The 9,376-nt window shown below is 41.3% G+C and overlaps 1 protein-coding gene across 1 annotated transcript in view; it reads left to right on the top strand.

The window, feature by feature from the left end:
* Positions 1-9,376, top strand: part of stab1 (stabilin 1) — a 122,935-nt gene that overhangs the window by 46,220 nt on the left and 67,339 nt on the right. The gene's annotated exons all lie outside the window — the stretch shown is intronic.

The following is a 9,376-nucleotide window of genomic DNA, read 5'->3' as shown; positions in this document are numbered from 1 at the left end:
GAGAAAATGAAAGCTCAGATGGGCTGAGCTGGAATCTGCCCCTTATGATGTCATAAGGAGAAAGGTTACCTCCCCTTTCTCTGCTTTGCCCGCCCAGAGAATTTGGCCCACCCATGAGAGAGAGACATCATGGCTTTCAAACAAGCAAAGTGGCAGTTGGTCAAGGCCACACCCCCAGCCTCCACCTTGCACCCCCTCTCTCCCCCTCAATAGAATTTAAAGCTATAGACATAGAAATAGCACATCCTAATGAAAGCTCATTGTGGGACTGGCTCTAGTGGCTGTAATTCTGCACCAAGGCTGAATTTCGGGAGAGAGACTTCAGATACAGTATTAGGGGACCACTAAGGTCTATATAAAAGAGGACTTCAGATACAGTATTAGGGGACCACTAAGGTCTATATAAAAGAGAGTTCAGATACAGTATTAGGGGACCAGTAAGGTCTATATAAAGAGGACTTCCGATACAGTATTAGGGGACCACTAAGGTCTATATAAAGAGACTTCAGATACAATTAGGGGACACTAAGGTCTATATAAAGAGAATTCAGATAGTATTAGGGGACCACTAAGGTCTATATAAAGAGACTTCAGATACAGTATAGGGGACCACTAAGGTCATTAAAGACTTCAGATACAGTATAGGGGACCACTAAGGTCTATTATAAAGAGAATTCAGATACAGTATTAGGGGACCACTAAGGTCTTATAAAGAGACTTCAGATACAGTATTAGGGGACCACTAGGTCTATGTCAGGGGTATCAACTATATTGTCAGAGGGCCAGAATTTTACCAGACAGTCTCCTGGGGGCCAGACCCTTAAATAAAAATTAAATAAAAAATCAAATTTTGGTATAACATTATGATTGATGTTTTACTTTTTCCATTTATTACAAAACTGAAGGCACTTATGAGTCAGGTTCCTATCACACTATACCACAGACAACCACCAGGGGTGATAGATATTTGCCTCAACTCAATTAAGTCAATTTTATTATAGAGCACTGGAAAAAACAAACACCGAGGAAGTGACAGGAAAGGGTCTCTTAACAGAGGTAAATTAGGCTATGAAACGCAAAGTTGATATTGAAAACAGGTCCTTCCATGATGACTGGACTGAAAAGTACGCATTTATCACTCCCAACACGGTGTGGTAAACCTCCCGTGAAGGTGCCGCACCCCGTATGCCTAATGTTGAACGAACCTGTTCTGTTGCAAGATAATACAATCTCGGGGCCGTCCACCGGGGGAGCGCGGGACACCAACAGGGAGGCTGTCAACACCATGTGTAAGATTTACACTGGATCAGGTGAGCACAGTACACACACGCATACAGAGAAAAAAACTCGCCGCACTGGCAATACTCACCTACTAAACACCACAGCAAAAAGTGATGACATTAAAGGTAACATCGAAGGGAAGACGCTTAACTGAATAACCAAACGAGAGGTATAAAATAGTTTGATTTTGGGGTGTAGCCTAAATAGAGTCATAAATGGTAGTGATTACTGAGAAGAGACTCTGTTGTTGCTGCTTTTAGTTGCTTTAATAGTGTAGAATAGGCCTACATATTTTCTCTTTAAATAGACATGAAGCCTGCGGTGTCGCAGACATGTTACCTCTAATCAGCTTGGAACCGATCCACCAGTAGAGGGGCAACCAGTATTTACTAGACATTTTGACCCATCTGTCATGGTCAATATTTTATGACCTGTTGATCTCTGGAACATTCAACATGATGCAACGCAGATCGTTCTGGCTTAAGCCACATCTCCAGTCTCCAGGAGACCCGGTTGTTGTTTTTGTGTTAGTGAAATGAGTCTACCTGTCCTTTTGCTCTTCTGGTTGCAGGGCCCACTTCCGCAGGGGATCTACTCTGTAGAGGATTTAGATGGACTGGTGGGGACAGGCTGCCCCCCTGACCTACCTCCACCTCCTGGGAAATCAGCAACCGGAACCAGGTAAGAATGGTGTAATGTGTATTATGTGATTTAAGACTCATCAATTCAGTTCTGTGTGTAAAAAAATTCCACCTCTGAAGACGGTAACAAAACCACAGGTGTATTTCTGTAGGCTGTCCTTTGTGCCATCTCACACTGTCTTCACAATTCATGAGTACATACGCATCCTTTGGGAGTTTGTTGGGGAACATTGCGGCTCAACTGTTTCTCTCTCTCCGTGACCGTGGTGAAGTTTTGGTTCACAACCGTTGGGACTGAGTCGTATGATGGTTAGGTTTTGTTCTTTACCTGACTTTGGGTCTTAAAAGAACAAGGAGAGTCGACTACAACTGTTTTCATTCTTCCAGTTTTAAAAGATTAGGATAGGACAGCTGTGTCTAGTTCAATTGAGCAGAAATTGTATGGTCACATTTTAAATCTCAAAGAGATTTGGGAAAGACAAGGTCTTGATGTTTTGTATCCTTTAATCAAGCATTTGACTAATTAACATACATTCTAAATACAAAAATCCATCCCTATTTTGTTGGATTTATGGATCTCCGTATGTTGTTAGTTATCCAGTTCATGTCTCTGGAATGTGGAAGTTTTAGCAGCTATCAGGTTACAGTGAGCTCATGAGATCGTAAATTGATCAGACATAAAGTCACACACGTTATACTCTAAATCAAAATATTACTATTACACCTGACATTTTCATGCCTAGTTCTCACACACACACACACACACACACACCACACACACACACACCCACACACACACACACACACACACACACACACAACACACACACAGTATAATTTAACTGTTGCCGTTTTGTTTCAGGTGATCCAAATTGGAAACGCCTCCGTCCTCACCCACAACCTGCCTGCAACATGGCTAACATCCACATCAATACCAGGTAGGAGTCTTAGCAACCAGGAGGCAACCAGCAGAGCAAAAACACACAATGGTTGTTCTTCTTCATCTTCTAGGGGCCATAAACATCCAGAGAAAAGGAAACACCACTAAGTGTCATTTGGTATAATTTTGTAGGGATTTCATCAGGAGCTTTATTAGAATTCTCAAAGTGTCTCTGTGAACAAGAGTCTCTGGACAATCCAGAGTGTGATGCAGAGCAAAGGACTCTTCACCCCCACACGTCCCTTACCCTTGGACCGAAAGGGACCTGGGTCCCTGCAGTCCGACAAAAGTTATCAGTATCCCGGTGCAAAATTTCCCGGACTTATCAGACCATGACCTTTTCCCATCACACCTTATCTAAACATTCTGGTGCCAGTGGGGCTGAGTTCTGCATCCCCAATATCTGAAAAATGGAGACCTATGGATTCAAACTGCTGTACCACATCTCAAATGATTTCAATTGCCACAAAATACAAATCCCCCAGCGAGTCCTTTGGTTTCACAAAATATTAATGAACTGAAATCCTGTCTGTGTGTCTGTCTGTCTGTTTATTTGGTGTGGTCAGATTCTACTCCATCCTTCTCAGACCTCCCCCCTGAGCCCCCCAGCCTGATGGCCTTCCTGAACTCCTCCTCCACCTTCACTCTATTCAGACAGTACGGTCTGGTAGGCAACTTTCATAATCAGAATCAGATTCAGAATCAGAACGAGATAAGAAGTTGTTTTTGATTGAAGGGAAATTCTGTGTTGCAGTTGCACAATTGTATAAATATCAAGTGAAAATATAAATAGAGAAATGTAGGAGTGGGATATGTACGGTATTTACATAGTTAAAGGAATGTTATGATACGGTATTTACATAAGGAGTTGTAATGGTGAACAGTAATACTAATGATATATAATAATAATAATAATAATATATAATATAATAATATAATGGTAGCAGAGTATTGCCCAACTTTCAAGAGCCGTGTTACTGCATAAAACAGATATTATTGTCCAGTTTCAGTGTGTCACACCCTTAGAGGGAGGGGTTATAAAGTTTGATGGCCACAGGCAGGAAAGACTTCCTGTGGCGCTCTGTGGTGCATTTTGGGATTCATTCATTGTTTCTGTCTGAACTCAACTTTATCACTTTTTAATATTTGTTTTAATAGTGTGTGTGTGTGTGTGTGTGTGTGTGTGTGTGTGTGTGTGTGTCTTCCACGATGTACAATCTGCGAGGAACTGGGGGTGTTTGATTTCAACCCTCCTTTTACCAACAGATGACGCCATCCGGCAGCACCGGCTGGACTAACTCCTCCCTACTGGTAGGTCCGTGATATGGCCAGTGCTGGCCTGGAAACCCTCCACTATGATCAAAGTAACACAACACTTCTCTTTGTGATTACATGATTAGAAACCAGAAGGAAGAAATGTTAGGGCTGTACTGATTTCAAAGTAATGATGTTTTCAAATGAAGATTTCAATATCTGGGCCATGAGGAAGATGTCCTCTTTCTAATTCTGCCGAAAAAGCTCTGATTGTGCCGTTGTTTTTCCAACTGGGGGAACAGCTGCCAATCAGCACGACAGCGAATACACACCGTATCAGAATTATTCTTTACCCACTGCCTCTCTCTGTTTGTGTATCTCTGTATTTTCCAGGACCTGATGTGTTCAAGTACCATGTGATTCTCAAAGAGTTGCTCTTCCCTGACCACCTGACGATGGCATGCTGAGAAGCACCCTCTGGGCAGCGACTACCATGTCCAGTTCCACTTAAATGAACACAACAGGTAACACATGTGGGCCAGCACTAGCTTCACAGGCATGTGACAACCTTCCACAAATGGTTCCACGCCACAGCCCTGTAATACGAAGCGAGATTTTAGCTAAGGTAACCTTAGGTAAACCTGGGTTACTACTGTAGTTCACTTCTTACCACGGTACATCACCATGGTAACGTATGCTGCTCCGGAGCAGGTTATGTTCAAGATAACAGACCAACGCAGTACTGTACGAGCACCACCTCCTAGGTGCTGTAGAATAAAGAGTTTTTTATTGTCACTGCTATACAAACTTGCTCAGTAAACACATCACAAAAGACACTCTGAGATTTTTTAAGTAAATCGAAAGAGAAAAGCCCTAAACTAAAGAAACTTTTTTTTAAAGTTGCCTTTTTTGTTCATCTCAATGTTCAGTTTTTCAACAAAATAATTTTGGAGATAATTCCTTTCCTTTTTTTTTTTTTTTCAATAAGCAAACTGTTGTATTTTAACAGAATGCTAAAAGCAGCAGAAGGCAGAAATAACTACATTTTAATAAGATTATCTTATCACAAGTATATTAGTGACATTAAACGACATTATAGCATTTTTTTCCTCATACGTACAGCCCTACCGCCTACTACAAATAGGACCAATTATATAAGAGATATAGGTTTTCAGGCTGGAGCATTACCTTGCGTTACTTCGCTACAGGTACTTTTATGCATGCTGTATGTCTTTTGTATTCCAGTATCATCCACACCATAGACTGGTACTTACTGCTTTGAATTATGTCTCCCAAGTCTGTTTCACACCACTGTGGTTGAAGCTGAGAGAGACAGGCTTAATTGTCATACAAGCCATAAATACATCTAAGCAACGCAGGCATTTGAGTTGTAGTCAGATCTATGTGCCCCTAAATGGGCAGTAAAAGCCCTTTTGATTTGATACATTTGACATCTCAAACATATATTTGACTGGTTACTGCGACAAATAGATGGAATGGATATAAAGGATAACTATTTCCATTGTGGTCCTCTTTCCCACTTATTCTATTAACGTACACATTCACAACATCGCAAATCTTTGCCCCTTCCTGCATTTGGCAGCCGCAACTTTGTTGCTTTTAGCCTAGTTTATGTGTTCTTCATAACTGTCTAAAATTATAGTTTGCTCTTCGCTCTGCCTGTCAAGACTTGTCCATGTTTGGATTGGTCTAATGCTGCAAGACCCGCCCCAGGACTTGGTTGACAGGGTTAGTGAAGCCAGATAACAAAAAGCTATCCTGGTATGTTCTGAACCTGCTTCGAAGGACAGGCCTCTGAACATGAAGACTGTTTTATTAAAGAAACATACTGCTGCTATTGCATTTCTGTCAGGTTTTTAGATCAAAATTCAAAGGCAGAGAAATAATCGATCACCTTCAACATGTAGACAAATTAATGTATGGTCAATTTACATGAGGCCTGTTATTCAACACGAAAGCCAAAGTGAATGGAAGAAACAAGTAAATTAGTATTACAAGGTCATATTTATATTAAATTAAATTTTATTGTTGTCTTCGGGTTTGATTGATTAACAACAGTGATTGTCAATAAAATCCTTTAAGCAGCTGAGTGTCAGTTCTTTGATGAAGGCTTCCACATAGGAGAGTTCCTGCTAACAGCTGCATTCGCAGGTAAGGATCTAAAACATGGCCAGAAAAGTTAAGCTTCCTAGACTCTGATGGACTATTTCCATGCAGCAGTTCTCTGTAGCTCTGCAAGTTCATTTCCATAGATACTGTATGAACTGGGACTGATGGGAAAAAGAAAATTATCTAAAAACTTTGAAAGATGACAAGCCTTTTTGTGACGTTTCAAAAAAAATCATAGTTTGTTGGCGAACATGCAACAGCATGGTCTTCTAATAATGTGTAAATCTGTTTCTCGTCCTCCAGACAGCTGTGAACGACGTTCCCTTGACGGCAGTTTCATAGAGACGCAGATGGTGTCATCATGGTCCTCCCTCAGGTCCTCAAAGTCCACCGCAACAGATGCAAGCAAACATCCCCTGCAGGTCAACGTAAGGATGGAGGGAGTGAGGAGGGATGGCAGGGTGGATCAGGAAATTAATGAAAGGAAAGAAAGCTAGATGGATGAAATAATGGATCAGAACAGGATGGATGGATAGAATGATAGACACACAGGATGGATGGATGGATGATGGATGGATGATGGATGGATGGTGGAGGATGAATGGTGTATCAGGAAATTATGAAATTAAAGAAAGCTAGATGGATGAAAGAATGGATCAGTGACAGGATGAATGATAGAATGATAGACGCACGATGGATGGATGGATGGTGGATGGATGAGATGGATGGGATGGATGATGGAATGTGGTATCAGGAAATTAGAAATTAAAGAAAGCTAGATGGATGAAAGAATGGATCAGTGACAGGATGGAATGATAGAATGATAGACGCACGATGGATGGATGGATGGATGGATGATGGATGGATGGATGGACAGCCTGATGGACGGCTGAATAACTAGATGGATGGGTGGTTAAATTGAAGATTGAGCCTTCTATTTTGTTCTTGGAGTGCAGCAGTGGAAAACAACTGAGCGAGTGACAGTGAAGTATACGCCAATTAAAGGAACAGCTATCTCCAGGAAATCATGTTTTCAATCATTCAATCTTTTTTTTTTGTGTGCCAGAGGCAGTTGGTGGGATTTCTAGCGGTTATTTTGTACAATGACAATAGAAATAGGCAAAAAATATGGTGAAGCGCGTTTTTATATGACTGCATCAGTCAGATGCTATTCCGTTTTGATTTTTGTATCTCATGGGACAGAAATTTTTGCATCCTATCATTTCAAGAATCAAACATTAAATCCGGTAATCTGAAGTCTTCGTACATACACAGGCAGAATACCAGTTATAACATTTAGTCTGATGTGTGTGGTTTTTGGCATCCACCTGTGTCAGTTTATGTGATAGTTAATCAAGGTAAACATAGTTAAGCGCTGTGTGTATGGCAGCGTGCTCATCGATATCTGAGGCTGCAGATTTATTGACATACGTGTGTTCTGGTACTTCAGATGGCTGCAGGGATTTAATGAACTGAAGGAGAAGCGGGGTAGTGCGTTTAGGCTGCAACAGTGGGGGCCACAGGAGGCAAAAGGTTAAGGTCCGATGGCATTTATGAGTTTTTAACATTAATATGTAGTCCCCAGCCCGCCTATGGTCCCCCAGTGGCTCGAAACAGTGATAGGTTTAAACCGAGCCCTGGTATCGCTCTGCCTTTGAGAAAATGAAAGCTCGATGGGCTGCTGGAATCTGCCCCTTATGATGTCATAGGAGAAAGGTTACCTCCCCTTTCTGCTTTGCCCGCCCAAGAATTTGGCCACCCATAGGAGAGAGACATCATGGCTTTCAAACAAGCAAAGTGGCAGTTGGTCAAGGCCACACCCCCACCCACCTTGCACCCCCTCTCTCCCCTCAATAGAATTAAAGCTATAGACATAGAAATAGCACATCCTAATGAAAGCTCATTGTGGGACTGGCTTAGTGGCTTAATTCTGCACCAAGGCTGAATTTCGGGAGAGAGACTTCAGATACAGTTAGGGACCACTAAGGTCTATATAAAAGAACTCAGATACAGTATTAGGGGACCACTAAGGTCTATATAAAGAGAGTTCAGATACAGTATTAGGGACCAGTAAGGTCTGTATAAAAGAGACTTCATATACAGTATTAGGGGACCACTAAGGTCTATATAAGAGACTTCGATACAGTATTAGGGGACCACTAAGGTCTATATAAAGAGACTTCAGATACGTATTAGGGGACCACTAAGGTCTATATAAAGAGACTTCAGATACAGTATTAGGGGACCACTAAGGTCTATGTAAAGACTTCAGATACAGTATTAGGGGACCACTAAGGTCTATATAAAGGAGACTTCAGATACAGTATTAGGGGACCACTAAGGTCTATAAAAGAGACTTCAGATACAGATTAGGCCACTAGTCTATGTCGGGGTCATCAACTATATTTGTCAGAGGGCCAGAATTTTACCAGACAGTCCCTTGGGCCAGACCCTTAAATAAAAATTAAATAAAAAATCAATTTTGGTATAACATTATGATTGATTTGTTACTTTTCCATTTCATTACAAAACTGAAGGCACTTTATGATCAGGTTCCTCACCTATACCACAGACAACCACCAGGGGTGATAGATATTTTGCCTCAACTCAATTAAGTCAATTTTATACTTATGAGCACTTGAAAAACAAACACCGAGAAGTGACAGGAAAGGGTCTCTTAACAGAGGTAAATTAGGCTTGAAACGCAAAGTTGATATTGAAAACAGGTCCTTCCATGATGACTGGACTGAAAGTACTCATTTATCATGCCAACCTTCCGGAATGCCTCCCGTTGCCTAATTTGCAACGAAACTGTTGCTGTTGCAAAAGAATACAATCTGCGCCGTCACCACCACCTAAACATTCAAATTTTAAGATTCTATCCTGAGCAGTCAGAGGCGCGTCAGAGAAAAATCGCCGCACTGAAATCTGCCTACTCCCACGAAAGTGGCATTATCTCGAACTTAACTGATCAAGAGAGTAGTTTGATTTTGGGGTGTAGCCTAAATAGAGTCATAATGGTAGTGATTACTGAGAAGAGACTCTGTTGTTGCTGCTTTTAGTTGCTTAATAGTTAGAATAGGCCTACATATTTTCTCTTTGATCCTCACAATTTTGGATATCCGTCGCT

This window comes from Etheostoma spectabile, chromosome 4 (assembly GCF_008692095.1).
Source record: "Etheostoma spectabile isolate EspeVRDwgs_2016 chromosome 4, UIUC_Espe_1.0, whole genome shotgun sequence".
NCBI classification, from domain to species: Eukaryota; Metazoa; Chordata; class Actinopteri; order Perciformes; family Percidae; genus Etheostoma; species Etheostoma spectabile.
Note: the sequence above shows the minus strand (reverse complement) of the source record. Positions and strands in the feature narration are given on the sequence as shown.